This window comes from Drosophila willistoni, chromosome 3R, assembly GCF_018902025.1.
Source record: "Drosophila willistoni isolate 14030-0811.24 chromosome 3R, UCI_dwil_1.1, whole genome shotgun sequence".
NCBI classification, from domain to species: domain Eukaryota; kingdom Metazoa; phylum Arthropoda; class Insecta; order Diptera; family Drosophilidae; genus Drosophila; species Drosophila willistoni.
This window is the reverse complement of record NC_061086.1, coordinates 1,978,173-1,992,527: the sequence shown is the minus strand read 5'-3', so window position 1 is coordinate 1,992,527 and position 14,355 is coordinate 1,978,173.

Sequence of the window (14,355 nt, the reverse complement as noted above, 5' to 3'; positions counted from 1 at the left end):
TGGTTTACCGGGCGGCACAGTGTAAGCCGACTGCTGGGAACGGAAACCCGTTTTCGACCGTTACAGAATGGACTGTTCTGGACCCGAGCCAAAAATCGGACACTCTATCGCAGCCGGCGTTATGCGTGGTCAAACATATTCTCTCAACTTCCTGCCCTTTTTTCGGGGCTTTTCATTAGATTTTATGCGGACTTTGCAACCCTTTCCAATGTCAGTCGCTCGTTTCGTGGATTTTATTGCAATTTTAAATAAATTTCTTTCTGGGTGATTTACATAATATTTGTTTGTGTAACACGAAACCGGACTGGACACTGGATGGACATCTGCCTGACCCTTCACATTGTGTGCTCAGATACCTAATTTTTAAAATATGCTTAAATAAGGGCGAATTGGTAGGATTTTTAAACGATTTTGTTGATAAGCGATTTGTGAATTAAAGTATCTCTTATGTATATATATATATACATTTATCTTATAACTTATACAAAATGTTTTTCATATCAAGGAGTATTCAAAAGACTCCTGCTAATACTCTGCGACAATCTCATAGTGTACCTAAACATCCCCTAAACATTCCTTTTAGTAAAATCTTTGGTTTTCTTCTTCTTAATGCATTAAGATGAACAATAAAATAAATTCTACTAACTAATAATACTTGTTTATGTTTAAAAATCTCTCATTCCACTGGATGCTTCTTGTTGACACTAAAAAGTCCTCTTGAAAATCATATTATATTTAAATTATGCTTTATGCTAAATTTAGTATGAAAGAATTGTAATTTAATCAGATAATTAAACGAAAATTGTATAACATAGACTGAAGTCTGATTGTGAGATAAAAAGAAAAAAAATTTATATAAATTTGGCCATTACCCTGGCAACTTTTAGTTGGTTTTCTTTGCCACGTTTTGTTCCCAAGACCCCATTCCTATGCCAATGCCAATCCCAAACCTGACTCGAATTTTCTTTTGTCATCGTCGTATAAAGAAAGATGCGAAACAAATGAAGGAATATTTGGAAGGTGGGGTCGAATGGGGTAGAGTTGAAGCTATACTACATAAGAGGGTGGATTTTTATGGAGTAACCATCAAGAGTCCCGAACGTCGTTTTCGTCCCACAGTGATACAAAGTCAATTTGCGTACAACGATTTGTAAGCCAGGCCAATTGAGTATGTTAAAACACACACTTGACCCACTGTGCGAACGGTCTTGGTGTTGGTGGCTTTCTCAAAAAATGTGTAACCAGGCGAAGTAGATGTAGAAGTAGAAGTAGGGTAAGGGTTGGTTGCTCCACGATGTTTCGAGCACTTAAAAACTGGCGTTTTATACCTCATTTTCGGTGAGCTGCTACCCCTACTTCTACCCCGTTGCCACCCGCTGCGCACCCCCGAATATACATACACACAGATTCCAACAAAACGCCGCCATTTTTGTAACGCGGCGCAACTCAACCAACTACCACCACTATCATAGCCATTTTTTTTTTTCTAAGGAAAAGAAAGAGGAATCAAAAATGCTCATTTACTCTTGGTAGTGGAATGGCTTGGGCTTGTGTGCTCACTTATCCTATCCTACAAGTGTATATACTCGCAACTGTGCGTGTGTGTGTGTGTGGGTAAGAGTGTAGGTAAGAAAGGACTTTGTATTGATTTTTTTTCTCTTAGTGGTTGTAGTTCTTCAGGATCCAAGATAAGTAAGACGGATTGGGAAGCTCCTAGCCAAGACCAACACTGGTTTGGATGAAATGACAAAGGCGGAGTGCCTCGCGACTCTAATAGAGAATGAATAATAAGCTTGTTTGTCCTTAAATTGGGTTTTAGAGGCTTATTATTAAATATATAGAAAATATATCTTAAGAAAACCCAAATTATATGACGACTTACACGACTACAAAAATAAAAAATCCCTTGTTAGTTGCCTTTTTTCGCACCCATAGACGATCTAGTCATGCCCGTCCGAATGAACACCTATGCGTATCTGAGAGACTGTAAGAGCTTGAAGCACCAAATGTAGTTTGTATGTACAATTATCATGTTTGTTTCAAATTTTTGCCACGCCCCAATTCGCCCCTGCAAATTAAATAATAGTGATTTTCTTAAAGACCATTCTAGCGATAGTCACCAAATTTTGAATGTGTACTAGCGTAGATTTTCATTTTTTGAAATTTGATATGTTGATTCGTTTCGATATGTGAGCAGAATATGATTATTGAACATCTTTGCTACGCGTACTTTCGCCAGAAAATTTGAAATAGACTTAAAAACCGTAGGTATTACAGGAGTCTAAGTTTAAAATTTGGTGACTCTAGCTCCTATAGTCTCCGTGTTCATACGGACAGACGGATGAACGGACGGACATGGCTCGACTGTTGATTCTGATCAAGAGTATATATATTATTTATGGGGTCGGAAATGCTTCCGTCTGCCAGTTACATACATTTTGGGGACTTTAATAAACCATTTCACTGTATGGCAATCGCTGAAACTGGTACAGTTGAATCCAAAGTGAAAAACATTAGAAACACGAACACTGCTTGAAACTTTTCTTAATTTTTCTCAATTTTGCTGAGGCCCTAGTCGCAGTCGAATAAAAGAACTGAACGCCACTCGCCCATTCCACTTCCAACTCCAACTTCAGCACACGCATAATGAGTTTCTTTCACTGAGGGCTGGCTCTCATTTCCCTTGCCAAGCTTCTCCTTTGTATCCCCGCTGCGTGGGGGGGTTGTCACTACCATCATAGAAAAGGACAAAAAAAATTGTATTTCACTTTCTTTAAAGAACGAATACTCTTTTAGGTATTCCGAGAGATGTATGTATGTATGTAGTTGTAGGTTTGCAAAAACCTTCCCCGCTACTACTCCCCCAGGTTTCCATTGCTGTTCCTGTTCCTGTCCCATCATACGCATCTACGCCCACTACATCCCACGCCCACACTCGCGGACTCTTATAAAACGGCATAAGGACCTGAAAAACTAGAAAAGCACAGTATCCTTATGTATGTAGATATGTACATACACACATGCGACAGAAGCACATATTTTCATACAAATATGTATACATACATATATTAACATTCAGACCTAAAAGTTGGAATTGCCATGTAGAAATTGTGGACCGATTGACGGTTTTCCCAAGTGCGACTCAGAATCCATAGCTCAAATGGTCCCAAGATTTGCAAAACTCGAGTTCATCTCTAGCTAAGCAATTTCGGATAAGTCATTCGGACATCTTCTGACCCGTAATAGCCCGTAGAAAGAAGCATTTTTCCTTTCAGTTTTTCCCTTAGCCATTTTCCACTGGGTATGCATGTACGAGAGCAGCAAAGGCAACAAAACCAAACCACATTTTCGCGCATGAAGATGGAGACGGAGACAAGAAGGGAGAAGGTGAAGAGAAGGCTGGCGAAGGCTGCTTACATACATCCAGGCACACACACACACACACACACACTAGTACAGGCACATTCTGGCATTTGTATCCGTGTACAACCGATCCCACCCGACCCACATCCCCCATACTTTCCCTTCCCCCGACCCGGTCCACTCCCTCTTGCCACCGCACTCCTGTGTTACCGCCAAATAGCATAACATTTTTTGCAGAAAATTTTTGAGCAACTTTTCTTCTTCTCCGCCAGCGTTGGATTTTTTCTCCTTCGTCGTTCTTCTTGCTCCTTGCTGGATTCTGTGAGCTGTGTTTGTGTGTGTATCTGTAGCTATATATGTAGGTGTAGGTGGTACATACATTTATATACAGACACACATACACAGAGATGTATGTATATATTTATGTACAAGTATGTATGCGCGTGTGTACGTGTGCGCGTGCTGGTGCTGTTTTTTAATGAAACACAACCCACTCAAGTGGCGGCTTAAGTTTCAAAATGCCAAAAGGAAAATGGGCGAAGGCGAAGGCGACTGTGGTGGGGGTTGGCGACGTTTGGCTTGGCGTTGGCAGCGACAGCGAAGGCGAAGGCGACGGCTAAGGCCAAGGAGAGCGAAAGGGACAACGACAAAGGCAACGGCACACAAAAATACAAAAAGGCAAAGCAAGTTTTGAAAAATTAACGCAAGCTTTGGGGATAAGATAAAGGATAATGTTATGTATGTATGTCTGTCTAACTGTGTTTGTGTGTGTGTGTATGTGCAAGTACATAAGCACAAGTGAGTAAATCTGTATGTGTGTGTGTGTGAGTGTGAGTGTGCACAGTCGTAGCAGTCTCGTACGTGTTCCTCACCACGATTCCGCATTCAGAAAACAAAAAACCAACAAAAAAAATACAAACAGAAAAATCAAATTAAAATAAGGAAAAAAAAGTAAAACCAGTTTAAAGTATTTATGTTTCCTTCCAGCTTTCAGGCTCAGAGCTCAGGGCGGAGACGGAGGAATCCGCCATCTTGTCTTTGCCCAAACTAGAGATAGAAAGTAAAGAATGCCAATTTTTTTTCATACATAATATTGAATTGGTTAGTTGCAATTGATTAGGTCGGGCGATATTAAAATGGCTCCAATGCAATTGATCAGTTTCGGTGGTCCTAGAAATAGTTTTATATACTAAACCAAGCTCTTCTTTTTGTACTCTCCAATAATAAGAATGCACTTTAACTTAATAGGAATGGGAACAAGGAAAATAAATAAGTACTAACATGCCTTCGGAGTAAAAGTCATTATAATGAATACATATATAAGTCATGATATTAATTACCTTTTTTACGCAATTCATAAATCAGCAATGGTAATTGATTGCATAATTACAGGGGCTATTTATGGAGGTGGGGCTCTTTGGCGCCCCTTTTGGATGTCGTTCATATGTATGTAATTGACATTTTAATGAAAAATTTTTCCATCGTGTCGTTTAACATGATTTTTCAATGTTTGTTCTACATTTATTTACAAACTGAACGGCTTGAAAAACAATCACGTTAACACATCAAGGCGTTGTCCTGACTAAGAAGTGCATCGCTTATATGGGTGCTATATGATATAGTTGTCTTATCTGTTTAAGTGTGACATTTCTCATTGAATTGCCGACTTACCTCGTGTATTTGCCAACAGCATGTAGATTTGCGGTAGAAATAAATCTACTTCGATAAAACAAGGTCGGTATATAAGGAATTTATTCTTTGAAGATAATTTGGCAAAAATTAGAATTACAGCAAGTGGTACGTACATGAATGTGTAACTAAAACTAACATTGCGCAGAAATGGACGACAAATATTTCTAAGTTCCTTTTATTCGTTGATCAATTCTACTTAAATTTTCACTGTGCGGTGTTTCAATAACGACCATTTTTCTACGAGTTCGTGAATGTTTATGTCGTCTACCTTATCGTTTGAAGAATAAAGTAGCATCAATGCATTCAACCGATCATCTCCCATCGTTGTTCGCAAATGATTGAAAACTAATTTCAATTTACTAAATGATCGTTCACAAGAAGCTGATGTTACAGGAGCAGTCAAAATAAAACAAACGAGTTTGTAGGCTAAGGGAATCACATGTTTCAACTTAAACACAACTTCCGATTCGATTGAATTCATTGTGACATTTTTTCTGTCAATTGGAAACTGGAAAACTTTCTGGACACACGCAAATGTTAAAAAAGTGTCTTTCAAGTTTTCTTGAATGCAATTGTTGAAAACTTGAAGCACAGTCCTGAATTCTTTTCGATAAAATGTCAAGAAATCAAAATTGTGAGCTGTTTCTGGATTTGCATCATACTTTTTTGGTACACGACGCGTTCTGTGACGTTTCGAAAAATCGTCTCGAGGATTAATCTTCAATTTTTCAGCAAATACATCGTCCATTTGTTCAAATGATGCGCTTGTACTTTGAATCAATAAAGGAGCATCAATGCCGTTCAATTCTACTGCCTCCAAATTTTCCGTCAAATGTTTGACTTTGAACATGACATTTTTGCAAAAAAATAACGAGCTGATAAAATCAAAATCCAGAATTTTTTTGAGCAAACCAGAAGCGGACGTACGTGTACGAGAATCGAAAAATTCTGGATCGTTTATCATATTTTTCAAAACGTCCACAATTCCTTCAAAAGAAATCCACATGGCTTTGACTGACTCAGCTCTAGCAGTCCATCGAGTTTTCGACAAATTTTTCAATTGCAATGAATTTTCAATACTTTTCAATTCTTCACTTAAACTTTGGAAACGTTTTGTGCTACCATAGAAAAATACATACAAAGCTTCTAAAACATTGAAAAACTCTGAAATCAAAACACTTGCATTGCATGCTGTTTCAACAAATATGTTGGTCCGATGATCTCGGCATGGAATGTAAGGGATTTCTTTTTCACATTTTTCGGACAGTTTTTTTTGTGTGCCAATATATTTACCGGACATGTTATTAGCAAAGTCGTATGATTGAAAAACAATGTTTTTGGTCGAGATATAGACAACATCCAATTTTTTTTTTTTTTTTATATAGACGTAGTCGTACAACGCTCAGTACGAACAAGTGGCCCATATGACACCAGGCCCGGGCCTGTTACGAATGACCCTAAGTAAAGTTAATGTTACAACCTCTACCCACTCTGACCTAAGGGCATAGGCGTATTACATATATAAACATAAATTAAACTAAAGAAATAGAAAATATTAAATGTAATGAGATAATAGGTTACATATAAAAAGAAAACAGGATAGGTTTAAATAAAGATGATTACAACTAATTACGAGCGAGGAATGACAAGATCGCAGTTTTTATACCCGGAAGCGATGTTTCGGAACCGATAACGTGCCAAAGTCTGTTGTAGTCACTACATAGTATAAGAAAAGGTTCATGCAGAGAATAGTTAGTTGTGCAAGTGGGAAGTATAAGCGGTGTGAAATTGCGGGTCCTTCTAGATGGAACAGAAATGTTAATTTGGCTCAACAGCTCGGAAGAGTCAATCTCACCATTCAAAAGTTTGTAAAGAAAAGTTACACCAAGCATTGTTCTACGATTAGTTAAAGAAGGAAGGTTAATTAACTGAAGTCGACTAGAATAAGATGGAAGTTGTACAGTTGGATCCCAGCGCAAATCACGAAGGGCAAAGAGTAAAAACTGTTCTTGTACAGATTCTAATTTGTTTTGATAAAACTCATATTTTTTTCAGAAGCCTTTCAACGGGAACTAATCTATCATTTGTTTAACGCACGTACCGAATGTTGATGGCGAGTCGAGCTTGACGTGATAGGTCGTTATAACTTTGAATCTACAAATAAATTAAACGTAATTGGGTTAATCCATCATACAATATTCTGATTACCGAATGCATGTCGACAATTATAAGATAAAAATATATTTTTCGATTTTGAGAATCAAAAGTTGTTGATTAGCCGATTAGTTTAAAACAAATTGCCGACTCTAAAAACTTGGGGGGGGGGGGGTGTCACACCCCATACACCCCCCTCGCTACACCCTGATTAGTTGGGAAACAAAATGATGATATTTTTCTGCATTCAGTAATTTAATTATTTTATTAATATCAACAAAAACCAAAAAAAAGAAGGCTTGCTGCATTACACCTGTTGTTTTTACACTTTCTGAAAGCCTTCTTTTTGTTTGAAATAGAACCCATATAATTGGTGGTGTTGGTTAGTTGATGAACGCGATGTATTTACCATAGTGCTGATGCACTTAAAAAGAAAGGTAGTCTCGCCGACTCCTTCAAATTTATAAGACCAAATGTAAGTACATATACCATGCACCAGTACATTTATGTGATTATAAAAAATTCTGTTCACATGCTTTATACTAGCATATCTCACATAAGTATCCCTCCCACTCAAAAATATGAGCTCCCTAGCGCCGCCACCAGCCAACGGCCAACTCCGGCCAAATTGAAAAATGTTTATATGCATATCTTGGCTATTTTTTGTCCGATTTCGATCAAATTTGGTATGTTGGTATGGGTATTATTATCAAATTTAAGTGCGACAAATTTTATTGCACAAGGCAGAAAATTACGGGAGATAATCGAGTTTCTCAAATTACGGGGGCGGAAAGGGGCGTGGCAAAATCTTTATACATACGAAATGTGTGCATTTACTAAGCAAAAATACATACCAAATATGGTGTCTCTATCTAGAATAGTCTTTGAGAAAAACACTTTTGTTTAAATTGCGGGGGCGGAAGGAGGCGTGGCAAAAATTTAAAATAAACTTGATAATGTTACATACTACACAAGACTACATACCAAATTTGTTGGTTTTAGGTTTTAAAGTCTCCGAGATCGAGGTGTTCATACTGACGGACAGACGGACATAGCATCGTCTTGACTGATGCTGATCAAGAACATATTTACTTTATGGGGTCGGGTAATACTGATTAGAATCAGAAATCTGCAGATGGAAGTTCCCACTAGTCTTAGTGTTCAAGATATTATTAAGAATTATTGGCCTCAAGCCGACGAAGTAACTGGCACTTCTAATTATGTACATATATATTTTGTACAGTGTTTGGGATTGTGTCACTTAAAACATACATAAGTATGAGTATCCAATTTTCTGCGAATTTCAATTTGACTTGCACAGTACGTTTCAGAAACTACAGAAAAATTTTGAACATTAAATGTTAGTTCTTGCTTCTAAAATTTTGTTAGCAAACCAAACTAAAGCGTTATAAAATTTATGTGCATATTGCTCGAAATGTGGCATCTCAAGGTTTCGTTCTCTAACTATAATTGGACCACAATCGCCAAGAGTAAGATGTACACCGCTTTGAGAGCAGCGATTTGTTAATATTAAAGAACAAAAATATATATAACGAAATTCAGAATGGCATATGCAAATTATGAACTGTACCAGCAGCATGATATTTTTCTTCTTTTTTTGTAATTTGTTCAGATTTCTTAGCGAAGTTGTCAGCCACCGCGGCACCCCACAACCCACCTCCTGACATTCCCCTGCAGACACCCTCAGCACAGCTGGCATCTTCGCCGATACATGTAAAGAAAAATAACAAAACTACCTACTATACATGCCAGCTACACACAAAAAGAAAGGAGAAAGAAAGAAGGAAAAAATATGACGAAAAAAGGACCCGGAATCCAAATGCAAGGGAAACTTGGGTTAAGTCCGGGGTGCGCCGCAAAAAAATGCCGGCAAGAAAAACGCAAAAGCAAAGAAAGGCAGAAATAGTTGTTGGGCGGAGCTACTGCCAGTATTACTTGAACTTGATGCCAGGAACACCATGCCAGGCCAATCCAAATCCGAGAGAGGAGCTTTGGCGCTGCCTCTGCGCGCCGTTTTTTCGCCAGCCCCAACACTTTCCACTTTCTTTAATTTAAAATTTATTCTTTGCATTGAAGTGGGGAACGCCGAGCCACTACACCCGCACACAATTTTTCCATGCTCTGCGTGTGGGTGTGTTGGATGTGAGGAGTGTGCCTGGCCTGCTTGTAAGGGGTTGTGTGGGGTGCACAGTGGCGGGTTATCAGGGGGATACAAGTGTTGGAATTGTTTCACGAACTTTTCACAACTAAAAACACTCTCCGTCTTAAGAGAATCAATGCGGGAACTGAGCCATTGACGAACTGAAGACAATCCACGATGGCAGTGGATTTCGATTATGGCATACGGAGTGCATATGCATATCATGCATAAGAATATGTTTAACTTTGAGGATTTCGTTCTCTACAGCAAATTAAGAAACTTTTTCATATTTCGAATTCAAAGGTGAAAATAAAAAAACGGGCCATTGACTAAGCTAATGTCTATTTCCTAAGCAAAAAGAATCCAACAGACTTTTTATGTAAGCACAACATCATATTTAGTTGCTGTAGATATAAATAAATACATATTTATACTCAATTGCATTTTTACCATAGGATAGGAAAAGATAGCCCAAGACATTCGAATCTTGGTTTCCATACTAAATTTAATGAATCAACAAAATCAATCACAAATTTTATGATTTTAAATGTCAAAAACAAACGAAAACAAAGAAGTCAAAAATTTAAACTATAAGATAGTTGGATAGCGATAATTCATCATTACATTCTTATAAATTTCGGTTTCTTTTTATAAGTATTTACTAAATGCCATTAACTTTTTTTAACAGAGGCAATTAAAGTGCCAAATCGTTATGATTTCCTAGCCATAATTTGTTGCTGCACCCAAATCTTAGAGAATTAGTTCCTGGATAAGTGTTTCTATCGTGAAGAGCTTGAACCTGCCCAAGTCAATACTTTCACTTCTCAGTCCATCTTCTGACATAATGATGTTTTTGATGTTTTTCTTCATCTAAAACTGGACTAGCAGAATTCTTTTGATTCAAAGCAAGCCCCAGGAATTCAATTTACTCTATATTTAATCTGATTAAATTTATATTTATCTAAGTCACACTTTGCATTAAGGTTGTTTGAGGTCATTCTTCAAAAGAAGGTGTTTTTAAAGGTAGCCCAAACAAATGAGAGCAGGTTGTCTGGATAGCTATTTCCAGAACCACCAAGATTTGTAATCAGGAGACTATAGAGTAGAACCAGTATTTATAATTAAGGTGTAAAAATCGCATATACATATAACAATGAAGTAAGTAAGTCGTCTCGCCGACTTAGGTATACCATACACCAGTAAAGCAAATATTTCAACTTTATTAAACAAATGCATTTTCACATGCTTTTTACAAGCATATCTTAGTATCTCGCTCACTCAATCATACGAGCACCCTAGCGCCCCCACCAGCCAACGGCCAACTCCGGCCTTATGGAAAAACGTTTATATGCATAACTCGACTGTTTTCTGTCCGATTTTGATCAAATTTGGTGTTTTGCTAGATATTAGTATTAAATTTAAGTGTGCCAAATTTGGTTGCATAAGGTAAAAAAATACGGGAGATAATCAAGTTTTTGAAATTACGGGGGCGGAAAAGGGCGTGGCAAAATTTTAATACATACAAAATGTGTGCATTTACTAAGCGAATATACATACCAAATATGGGGTCTCTAGCTGGAATAGTTTTTGAGATAAACGCTTTTTTTAAATTGCGGGGGCGGAAAGGGGCGTGGCAAAAATTTGAAATAAACTTGATCACTCTACATACTACACGAGTCTACATACCAAATTTGGTGGCTCTAGCTCTTACAGTCTCCGAGATCTAGGTGTTCATACGGACAGACGGACAGACGGACGGACGGACAGACGGACAGACGGACGGACAGACGGACATGGCTAGATCGACTCGGTTGTTGATCCTGATCAAGAATATATATACTTTGTGGGGTCGGAGATGCTTCCTTCTGCCTGTTACATACATTTTGGCGACTTTAATATACCATTTCACCCTATGGGTGTATGGTATAATTATCCTTATCATATAAATTAATTCTTAGATTTATATTGGGCTTATAAGAAATAAGCAAAGAAATATATTATATAAATCACAAAGAAATTAAAAGTAATAGAATATTACTTTCACATTAGTGAGATTACTCAGGCTGCATTTTCTATTATAAAAATGGTTGAAAAAAATTCAAATCGAGATACGATGAGAAAAAGTCGAGATACGAATCACAGATATAAACCCAATTTTTATTTTACAAGTTACCTTTTTCGATTAATTAAAAAAATTTTTTATGTTTTTTAATAACATAATTTTTGTTTAATTTTGTGATTTTTACAATACATTTAAATATATTTCTTATTTATGATTACTACAATAAAAGCCATAAATCTCTGTCTTTTTATGAATATAATAAAATGTTTCATTGTTATATGAAATAAAATTAGAACCAAAAAAAATTAATATTATTCATTTTTAAAGTCTATGAGGCAAGTTTACTCGTTTTGAGTTAGCTTTGCTCATTTTGCTTACATTTTTTTAACTCTGCGCTGGAAAGTATGCAACATAAAGCAGGTAACGTTGAGTTTAACAGCATCATTTACGAGCTATGTTAAATTCATAATTCTGAGCGGGCTTTTTAAAATGTACCCATACACCGATGAGTTAATAGATTATCATTTAACCTATATAATTGCCTTTTAATTTTTTATATCACTTGAGAATGAGCTGCTGCTACTGTTTTTTGCCATTGTTTTGCTGCTGAATTATGAAAAATATCGTCGCTACTGATGCGTATGCATTTTTTATATAAGTTTGTTTGGACGCTATAAGCGGAGTTGTTATAACCGGGTTATACTGTATATATATTTACGCATAATTTGTAATTATCAAATTTGGCCCAATCATTAACAGCTTTAATTCAACATTAAACTGAAAAATATTAAATTTTAGGTGTGAAAAGTAGTGACTTATTGATCAAAGTCTTAGTTTTCGAGCGAAAGTGCTATATGATATCATTTGACCAATTTGGTCAGTACCAAATTTGATACAGTCATGAACGGGTATTCGAGACTAACAAATATTACTTCTTATATGGTTGGAGATACTTTCTTCTGTGAGTTGCACACTTCTGATTCAAATAAATATATTTTTTTTACAAGGGTATAAAAACATTTACACACTTTTTCCCAAATTGCCCGAATCAAAACGATTTTTCATTTTTTTGGGCTTCTTAAAGAAGAACTTATTGATCAAAGAAATTTGTTTCTCCATGTTATAGTTTTAAAAAAGCCACTCAAGTTGACCTTCCCGAAAAAACTGGACCTATATCTATTATTCATAATGCCATGCACCAGTAAAACAAATATATTTTTTCAATTTATAATAACAAATGCTTTAACGTATTTTTAAAAAATTCACTTGTTGTTTTACAACTACAGTATCTTACTCACGCAATCATATCAGCACACTAGCGCCGCCACCAGCCAACGGCCATCTCCGGCCCAATAAAAATATATTTATCCCTCGATTTACACATTTTATCGGTTCATTAAATAAATGTGTAAATGGAAAAAAAAATGTTTCTGGACAAACCGTGCAAATCGAAAATTGCTGTTCAATCACAGACCATCCTATATTTATTTAATTATAATAACGTACACTTTTTCATTGTGTGAGTGAAAGACACTTATTTGCAGACACAACACATTTTATGCCCAAAAAATGCGTTTTGAAAAATATGGACATTTCCGCGGTGTAGCTACAGACGTTCGTACACATTCAAAGTGAAAAAAAAGTTTGAACACGACACTTTTTTTAATATTTATACCCTTGCAAAAAGGGTATATTAATTTTGGTCAAAAGTGTGCAACGCATAGAAGGAAGCATCTCCGACCATATAAAGTATATATATTCTTGATCAGCACGACGAGACGAGTTCAAATCGCCATGTCCGTCCGTCTGGATCAACGCAAACTCCTCCTAGACCGAAAGAGCTACAGAGCTGAAATTTTGCATGTAGGCTTGTATATACTGCAGGCGTTGTATATCTCGGATTCAGCCGGATCGGATCACTATATCATATAGCTCCCGTACAATTGGCAAAGTCACGAACAGTGACTTTTCTTAATAACTTCGTTATTTTCTGAGCTATTATCATGAAATTTAATATTGTTGAGTAAATTACACATATAAACGATTATGCCAAATTTGATCAAGATCAGGTGACTATATCATATAGCTCCCATAGGAACGATCTTTCGAAAACAGTGACTTTTGTCAATAACTTCGTTACTTTTTACGCGATTGCTTTTAAATTAAACATTTGTTAGTTTAATATATCTGTTAATGACTGTGCCAAATTTGATAAGGATCGGGTAGCTATATCATATAGCTCCCACAGGAACGATCGGTGGAAAACAGTGACTTTGATCAATATCTTCGTTATTTCCTATGCTAAGATTGTAGGACGTTCTTTCGGACACATTAGCCCTTTTAGCTTAAACGTTTTTCCACTTTGATGGCTATAGGTAAGGAAAGAGTTACCAAAAATGTTGCAAGGGTATACAAACTTTGACGCGGTCGAAGTTAGCCCCGGCCCTCTGGTTTTATTACATGCCTCTTGTGTTGAACTTTATTTAACACTCAAGAGAATGTAAACTATAGTGTATTTTTTTTTTTAAATGTGTATTTTTTTTTTGCACGGACAAAAACGAAAGTCTTTTTGTGAGCCATTTGCATAGGGAAGGATTTCAGCAAAACTGGAGATAATTTTAACTTAAAATGAAGTAAGTAAGTCGTCTCGCCGACTTAGATATACCATACACCAGTAAAGCAAATATATCAACTTTATTAAACAAATGCATTTTCACATGCTTTTTACAAGCATATCTTAGTATCTCGCTCGCTCAATCATACGAGCACCCTAGCGCCCCCACCAGCCAACGGCCAACTCCGGCCTTATGGAAAAACGTTTATATGCATAACTCGACTGTTTTTTGTTCGATTTTGATCAAATTTGGTATTTTGCTAGATATTAGTATTAAATTTAAGTGTGCCAAATTTGATTGCATAAGGT